The 9205-nt window shown below is 44.8% G+C and overlaps 1 protein-coding gene across 2 annotated transcripts in view; it reads left to right on the top strand.

Annotated features, from left to right (window-relative positions):
• The first annotated feature begins 652 nt into the window (after positions 1–652).
• LOC147451257 (uncharacterized) overlaps positions 653–9205 on the top strand; it is a 34195-nt gene continuing 25642 nt past the window's right edge. For both annotated transcript variants that reach the window (XM_086520229.1, XM_086520228.1), the window contains exon 1: positions 653–861. The gene's annotated coding sequence lies outside the window, so the exon portion shown is untranslated. The remainder of the gene's footprint in view (positions 862–9205) is intronic.

The raw sequence follows: 9205 nt of genomic DNA, 5'->3' as shown, positions 1-9205 counted from the left end.
GATAGCTTTTGCCACAGATGGTTACATTAAAGAGAAAGGAGCTATTATAGTTTTAGTGTACAGGCAATCTTAATAAGCAAATAGAAATGTTATTTACACCTCATGATACTACCATAGAAAACAAAATCCTATGGGTGTCTTTATTGGAGGTGGGTGGATGTCATAAAGGCCGTTTGATTTCTTATGGTTTTGTAAATGTGTACACATTTGATTTGAATAATTGTTTGTTTTAAAAGTTGGTTGAAAAGGGAAAGAGTCTTGTACACATTTTTTCTTCACTCTTGTGCGTCTTCTACAAATTAGACTCTTTAATTGTAGTGATACTAGGTGCACTTCTGTGATTGGTGACTACATTTTGATTGCTAAAGATTTTGACTGATCATCTATCATACAAGATCCTAAAACTAGAATTCGAGTTGGTTATGTAGGCCCTGTCGGCTTTGGAGATGAATTGCTTCATTATTTTTAAACATAATTGCCTTTCTTACGAGGTAATTTGTGACATTACATGCTAAGCACTCAAAAACGGATCACAATCGTCAAAGATTAGAAAATCTTGAACAATCCAACACACAAGGGTATTTTGGGAATTTTTGAGATTCGAGGGGAATTTCCACAAATTAGAGGGGTGTGTATATATATAGACGGGAAAAAGGTAAGGTGGATCCAGACGCCAACTGATTGTCTTGGCATGGTAGCCTAAAGAGAGAATCCCGATGCGATGCCAGCTCTTCTGCAGTGCAGATACAGACAACCATGAGGGCTCTGCTTAATGCTGGCTGCGCGATTCGGGGACATTGCAGCAACTAGGGCAGCAGAGACTCACAGTCGATCTCGGAGAGAGGCCACGGCAATAGATATGTGAGTTTGAGAGAGAGAGAGAGAGAGAGAGAGAAGAGAGAGGTGGCAACCGTTGGCAATGCCTTTTGTTTGCAGTGTCATTTTAAGTTCAGTACCAGTCTCCTTAATATATAGTATAGATGCTATTTTCATTGTTGTTGCAGTGATTTCACCTCCTTGTCAGGTGACTAACCGGTTTTAGAACTGACGCTTTTTCTAGTGAGGGTGTAATCTCTCCACTTCGAAGCGAATAATCCTCCTAGTGGATCTTCCTGCAACTTATGCACTTCATTAATGGAAAGAAAAACCTTGCGTGCTGAACTTTCTGTACCCGAGCCTTTCAATAATTGCTTTTCCTCCAATTCTGCCGTTTGGGCTGCAAAAGGTTGCTATCGATGGATCTTGAATGTGTGCCAATGATGTGGGTCTCCGTTGCTGAAATTTTCTTTGTAGATTCCTTTCAAGAACTGAAAACACTTTGGACAGCCAACCTATGACTCTCGCGGAGGAGAGCACACACAAGCAACACTACCAGCCTATGAGCACCTTGAGTGTGTATCTGAGAGGGAGAGAGAGTGAAGAGCTCCTGTGAAGTTTTTGTAGGTATGGCAGAAGGGGTAAGGTATGGATGTGAGAGAGAGAAACGATGGCTTGTCAATGCATGTTGTCGGAGTGTGCAAAGTTCCAGGGGAGAGTGGGTAGGCACCAAACCTGGACGGAGAATATCTTACGGCTAGAACCAAGAGAATAGGGTGCAGTTACAGATAATCAAAAGCTTGTACATAATATCTAGAGATTAATTGTAGGAGATGACAGATAATTAGTGTATAAATTATGAATAATATGAGTAAGAAATGAGAATCGACATAGAATTTAGGCTTGGAATTATTTATAGATTGTGAAAACACAATTACAATTCGATTGTATATGCCATCATCGATATGCACCTCGATTTGTGAACCCAATGCTAAAAATTCTCTTATCTTGGCGAATTGTCAGGTGCACATCTAACCCTATGTACATGTGGACAAACCAATACCTACTTCTATGGTTTAGGACAAGCTAGGAAGTGTTTTGCACCCTTCCTTGTGAGCCTGTACACAGGGCGTGCATGTCCAGACACTGTAGATTAGTTGCATATCCTTTGATTGCACATGAGCATAGCCAATGTGTGCCACGTGTAGGCACTGGGGACTCTCTCTCTCTCTCTCTCTCTCTCTCTCTCTCTATCACTCACAACACTTTCCTCACAGTTTTGTTCTCTCTTTTGTTTTTGTCTATTGCACATTCTCTCATTAAGTCAAGGAAGGCTCTCCCTTCTTTTTAGGAAAGGAATTTTGAGCACACACCATCCATCCTGAGCATACACCATCATTCACTTCCGTTGCACATTACGTTGGTATCAGAGCTCTTTGGTAGTGTTCGGTATCATCACTCAAGGAAAAGAAGCACAAAGAACCACATAATTTTTTTTTGCTTGTTGTGATGGCACATAATCCAAGACCACTTGGGCGTGTCGATCCCTAATCTGTGTTTTTGAGGAGTGGCAGGTAACCCAAAAAAGAAGGGCTTGTCCAGCCTCCCTCGTTCCTCTTTCCACTCATTAAGAGCGGACCTTGTACTAAGCGGCAGGCCAATCGACATAAGGTGGGAAAAAAGCAACCTTGGTGTGAGCGTAAGGCTGCCAAGGGGTGCCCGCAAGAAGGAGTTGAGCTTGGGTAAGAGAAAAGACGCCTTACACGCAGATTGCAAGCCAAGTACCCAAGTTCCCTACGAACTCCAAGTACCAAAGTACCCCAAGAACCCAAGTACCCAAGTATCCAAGAACCCAAGTACTCAATGCGTGGTCATCACCAAAAGCGGAATGGATACTTTGTGTGGAGGTGATGAGAGTGGAATTAGAGAAACAAGAGTCCCAACACGAGGAGGATTATTCATCGACCCTCCCCCATCCCCATCTACGCCATGGATTGCACCAAGCCCTATCGAGACTTTGGTCAAGTTGATGAGGGAGATGATGCTACAACAAGGGGCGCAACGCGCCACCGTGGATCGAGTCCGTGAAGAACGAAGGGTAGCTATGGAGCTTGAGCGTGAGCAAGGATGCGAAGCTCAACGCACAACATGTGAAGAAAGAAGGGTAGCTATGGAGCTCGAGCGTGAGCAAGCACGCGAGGCCCAACACATAGCGACTGAAGAAAAGTGCCTGCAGGAATTGCTCCTACAGGTACTATCCTTGAAGACTGAGGCCGACAAGTCATCACGTAGCACAGGTAGAGGTAGCACAAGTAGAGGTTGACGTCTCCAACAAGCTAGTCATTGAGAAGTTGACATTCGGTGAGTATGATGGTAAGATGGATGTTTTTGTGATACATTCTTGGTTGCATCAATTTAATGCTTACTTTGCGACTAACAAGGAAACCAACAACATTGATTGCTGCCATGTATCTAGCGGGTGATGCCATTAATTGGTATGGAGCTTGGCAGGAGTCTAAGTTGGCCGAGCACCTTGAGCATGCCGCGGATGGCGTACCCCTCTCTCAGTTCGGACGACTTCTAAGACAAGCTCAAGACTCGCTTTATGCCATCGTAGTGTCTTGATCGGTTAAAAGAAGATTGGTGTGGCCTTAAGCAAAATGGCACTCCTGTTATGTCTTTTTCTAACCGGATTTTGTAGATTGGCGTTCAATTGCACAGATCGGATGCAGAACAAAAGAAGGCTTTCCTTTTTGGGTTAGATAAGTATATCAAGTTTGATGTGCAAGTTTTCAACCCTATGGACTACAATGACACCGTTAGAATCGCTTCAGCGCAAGAGATGAAGCACAACAAAGGTAAGGCGAAGGAGAACAAGTCAAGTACCCGTGTGTTAGGTGCAGCGGAATGAATGTTTGCGCTTTGCTCAAGATGAGTGCTCCGAACTGTGCTCAAGGTTCCTTTTGTTCTTATGGAAGGTAGAGCCTTCCGTTCTTAGTGAGAGAATGCTATGATCACAAACAAAGTGAATGGACACTGTGCGTGCAAGTGTATGAGACTGAGAGATAGACAGAGAAGAGAGATACGATACCAGAGACGTAAAACCCTCCTCCGAAGGTCCCACTCTCGTCGGCGAGAGTGGTCTACTTATGATTGCACAATCGCGTACAAATGCAATGTCGACGATGACGACGGTGATGACGAAGTCGACCTAAGGGCTGAAATTTGCAATCTTTCTACTGCTGTCCAAAAATGCTATGGGCTGAAATCTGCAAATCTTCTATCTGCTGAATTTTGACTCTATGTCGATGACGATGTCGATGGCGACGATGCGATGACGACGCGCTGAAAACGCAGATGCTGAAATCTGCGTTTTCGGGCTGAAAGTGTAAACCTTGCGGAAACTGACCGTGCGGCGAGGAACTGCTGCGGGAAGGTGAGGTCTGCGAGGTTCGGGACTTGATTTGCGGGTACTAACTGCTGAAAACTGAAAACGCTGATGTTCCTCGACTTTCCGTCGCGGGGAATCTGCAAAACACTAGGGTGTGTAGCAGATGCAAAAACGCTAGGGCTGAAAATCTGTGTTTCTGTCGCCGTGGCTCTGCAAATGCAAAATGCTAGGGCTGATCTGAGGTGCTGCTGTTGCCGGGATCTGCAAAGGCAAAACACTGGCTGATCTGAGGTGAAAACGCTAGGTGATGCTCGATCTGCAAAACGCTAGGTCTCCTGGGGGGGGGGGGGGGGGGGGGGGGGGGGGGTTTCTGCTGAGAAGTTGCCTGTTGAGCGTGGAGCTCCTGCTGCCTCTTCTGCCAAATAGTGCTAGCTCTAGTTTTCTTATATACAAACTTAGCAAAATTGCCCTACCTACTTTTGTTGGAAAGTCACTTAAATTAATAAGTGAAAAATGTCAAAAATAGGGAAAATAGGCTAAATGTACCCCTGATAGAATCTGATGGATTTTGATGGGAATACTGATGATCATGCTGTGTGCAACCAGAGGATATGCATCTGCACTAAGTGACTGGGCATGCAAGGTCTACAAATAGACTTACAAAAAGTGCCAGATCACTTCTAATCTAGATTGACTGGACTGACTGAACCCTGAACATGTTGTAGCTTGTCCACGGACACGTAGGGTTGGATGTGTCAGGTGACACCGTGAGAACCAACCAAATGGTAAGAAAAATGGTAATTCTTCCTCTTCTCACTCTTCTTCTACACCTCGAGGACAACACTCTTCACCTCATAGTGGTCATAAAGGAAAGGCTAAAACTCAAAAAACCCCTAAGTTGACACCTGATGAAAAATCTGCTCAATCTGCTCAAGGAATACTAGGAGGTTGATTAAGTCTTGAAAAATGAACCGAGTATGCAAAGGAAGGAAGATGTATGGAGGTCACACTAAAGGTCGCATTAAAAGAGTTTGTCCTAAGAAAGCACCAAAAGAACCCACAGAATCCACATCGTCTGTTAATGCAATCAGTGAGACCACTGATGTATCCCAAGTTTCTCATGATCATGTATATGAGTCTCTCATGCAAAGTTATGGTCTTGTAAATAGTCAACACATTGTGATCTTGTTTGATTTGGGTAGTATGCATGCTGTGATTAGTGACTCTCTCGTTAAGAGGGCATGTTTAGAAGCTCCATTGTGATCTCTGGATTTGCTCTTGGCATGTACGCTTCTTTCACGCAGGAATGTTCGGATTTGATAGTGTTAGTTTAAAATGTTGGTTTTCGTCGAAGTTTGTCGTTTCTCCTCTCAAGGGATGTGATATGATTTTTGGCATCAAGTGGTTTAAAGATTATGATTCACAAGTTAGTTGGAAAGAAAACACATTCTCTCTCACAGTCGAAGGAGCACTTCCCGTGGTTCTTCGCTATGACAAGAACATTCCGTCTGTGTCATTAATCTCTCACTCTCATGTTTTGAACGAGGAAAAAACGCGCAGTTTCGTAGTCTCTCTTCGTACACAATCCCACAGTCTAGAAAAGAACCGGTCATTGTATGGAAATGAATCTCTTTCTGTGATTCCTTCTCCTAATCACGACACGTTTTTTGCATGATAGAGATTTGATTGTTCGTAAGGAGCATCAAGCCTTCGAGTTGCTCCAGTTTGTACCGAGTACACCTTCGAGTGACCGTCAAGCTAGATGGTTCGAGTCTTGTGAGCAATTTGATGGTTTGATTGATTGTGAATTCCTAGTAAAGCTAACCCAATTGCAGATACTATGAGTCACGCAAGACCGATCTTGGCTCTTGAGTCGAGATCCAAAGAACTCATCCAAGAACCATCTTTTGTTTGCATGATTAGTCAGTATGCATTGTCCAAGTCTCTCATTTTGGCGGTCTCTTGTATTTTCGTCACCGTCTTTATGTGTTACCTTCTCATAGGTATGCCGTATTGCACGGTGCATGCACATGATTCACTCACGGATGATCACAGAGGCATGAAGATCACTCTAGAAAAGATAGTGTTTACATTCAAGGAATTCACTATGTTTCATCATTGTTAGTCAGTTTTGCATGCTCATTCCTTCGCAAGACACAATCACAGCAAAAACACTAGCATGATTATCCATCAAGCATTGGTATTTCCGTTGTGGTTTGCCACAGTCGACAATTTAGGTCGAAATGTCAAGTTTAAATCACACTTTTGGCATGTACTTGTTGAAAGGTTTGACACTCCATTACATTTTTCATGTGCATTTTTCATCTACAGTCATTTAGGAAGCATACCCTTTTTCCAATCACTCGAAAAGTAACAGATGTGTCTATGATGTTGTGTTTGAAGTGGTTTCAAAGGACATTCTTGAAGAAGGTGAACTCGAGATCGTAGACGAAGTTGAAGACATGGAGCCGAAGTAGATTATTCTGCGTCGCTTTGCGTGCGGCCCAAAGAAGCAACCATTACAGACTTTGAAGTTCAAGTATCGCGGGACCCACACGGTAGAGTGAGCCGGCAAATAGTTCCGACGAAGAGTTCTTGATAGACTCCCAAGAGTTGTGGGCGGACTATATGGACCCAAATTTGGACCTCTGGACCTATTTTTTAAATAAATCATTTTATGATTTATTTATTGGAAAAGTTGGTGGACAATTGCCCTACCTGAAGCTTAATAAGTATTTAACCCGTGATATGCACCCATAAAGAGAGCGATCTGAAGGCAAGTGTAGAAGACAACCTCAGCTAGCGTTTTCAGATTAGAGCTGCCAGCGCTAAGGGGAGGAACAACAACCAACCAGTGTTTCCTGCAAATCAGATCCAATGTTTTCAGATTTCAGCCACCTGGCGTTTTCAGCTCTGCACAATAGCTAGCATTTTTGGAATACGCAGCAGATCAGCCAGCGATTGCAGAAATCAGCCCTTGACGTTGTGTGATTGCAGAACTTAGCCCTAGCGCTGTCCAAGCAGCAAAACGTTAGCGTTTTCTGTATTCAGCACTTTCCTTCGTTGGAAAGTGGCTCGGATCAGCCCTCGCTTGTCTCCTGTTGCGGTCCGGTACTATGGTAGTCCATCAAGCCTCCCCTCGGCCATTCCCTTGTCGGCATCGAGTGCTCCATTGCTGTCCATCATCGACCTCGTCGAGATCTGCGTTTTTAATCCATCCTACTTCTCACATCGGGAGTGCAAATCAGCCCGTGGTGGTCATCCGCAATTCCCACATCGAGAAGAATCCAAGGTGTATTAAATCAGCCCCGGAGGTGCCTCTTCTTGAGATTGTGGTGATTTGTCGTCGTCAAGTCAGTAGAGTGTACATTGAGATATTGCATTGTGTATACACTCCATTTACGCCATCTAAAGCAAATACCACATCGGCAATGGTGTGGGGGACCCTTGAGAGGGTTGGTTGGGACCCCATCGGGTGTCGTTCTCTTCTTCCTCTCTTTCTCTCTCCCTCTACACATCTCCATTGCATTCTCTCAGCCCCCCCTCGTCAGGGGAACATAAAAGGAACATTCATTGAAGCACAAAGCATTCACTAACGCAAGGAAAGAGGAAAGGATTTTGTCCAAGTGTAAAACTAGATCTTTACCATTTCAATTCCGTTGCACACGACAATTGTATCAGACCTTTGAAGGTTTTGCACTAATCGGCTAATCCCCAAAAAGTTTTTTTTCTCTCTTGTGTTTTTGGTTGTATTGGCAGCCCTTCGGTGTATACTCCTCCCGCTCTTGGAACAGCAGGCCTGCCATTGCGTATAGTGCCGTGCGCCTTGAGTGTCGAAAAATAGCAACCAATTGTATACCGGGTGTTGCATGCGGGGTGCGCCAACGAGGGGGTAGATAGTCTTCCGAAGATTAGTCTGCAACCTTCCTTGAACCAAGAGGAGAAGTCCTTGCATGGTCAAGACTCGTAGCGGTATGGATACCTCCACCAATCAAGAAGGCGAGCAAGTGCCACCTATGGATCCTCCTAGTCCTCCCCCCACCGCTGTCACCAGCGTGTGACTACTATCTATCCTTTTTGTTGATTTCTTTCTTATTATTTATTTACTTTCACTTTTTGGAAACACCCCTCGGGAAATCTAACTGCCCTGCATTGCATAGCTAGTGTGGAACTGTTCAGAGGGAGTCCAGGCCTGAGGGCAAGAGAGCACTAAGGTTGGACAAGGACTATGGTTAGCCAAAGTGGGGTCATTGACTAGCCAAAGTGGAATCCTTTGCTACAGAGGCTACATTTCAGTTCTTGGTGTGGCTGCAGTGTACAAAGAGGGTCGGATGACCTAGAAAGATACAATGGCAGCATCTCCTAAAATTTAGGGAACTGCTATTTTGGGACCTGAAAATGTGTTTGTGTCATTATCTCCGGAATGACAAGGGGAACATTTTATTACTTTGCCGCGAAGCCAACTGGGCAACCGGTCGGGAGATTTTTAGGCGGCAACCCCGAAACGGGAAATGGCCTGTAAATGTGCCAAGTGGCACATTTCTGTGCACTTTCCTCATGCAAGAGAAGGTGGTGCTGAATTTGAAGAGGAGAGGGCTCATTTGCAGCTTCTGTTCACAGGTTAAGAGCTATGGAGTGCTTCCTTTCCCTCTTATGTACAGTGCGGTGCCAGGAGTGATGCCCTACACGCTACGCACTGCTCTCTCTCTCTCCCCTGTGTCAGTATGTTATGCCCCTCTAGTGGACTTTTCAATTGACCAATGTACAGTTGTGTGGGTTCATGCACGATTGCCGAGGCAAGAGCATCATGCACAGGTACTGGATTAGCTAGCGGCTAATCCCCCGCAGGGACAGGTGAATTCGGAGAGATTTCACGTTAGAAATCTCGTCCGATTCAAAGGGCAAGTAGCCCCTACAAGTGCGGGAGCTCGAGCACTTGCTACGGATGCGACCGGCACGCAAAACGGAGCCCGAAACAGTGAATTACAGCCTGCTGTG

This window comes from Adiantum capillus-veneris, chromosome 9 (assembly GCF_014529385.1).
Source record: "Adiantum capillus-veneris isolate H3 chromosome 9, ASM1452938v2, whole genome shotgun sequence".
In the NCBI taxonomy this organism is placed as follows: domain Eukaryota; kingdom Viridiplantae; phylum Streptophyta; class Polypodiopsida; order Polypodiales; family Pteridaceae; genus Adiantum; species Adiantum capillus-veneris.
The sequence above is the reverse complement of the archived record's forward strand: the minus strand, read 5'-3'. Positions and strand labels throughout refer to the sequence as shown.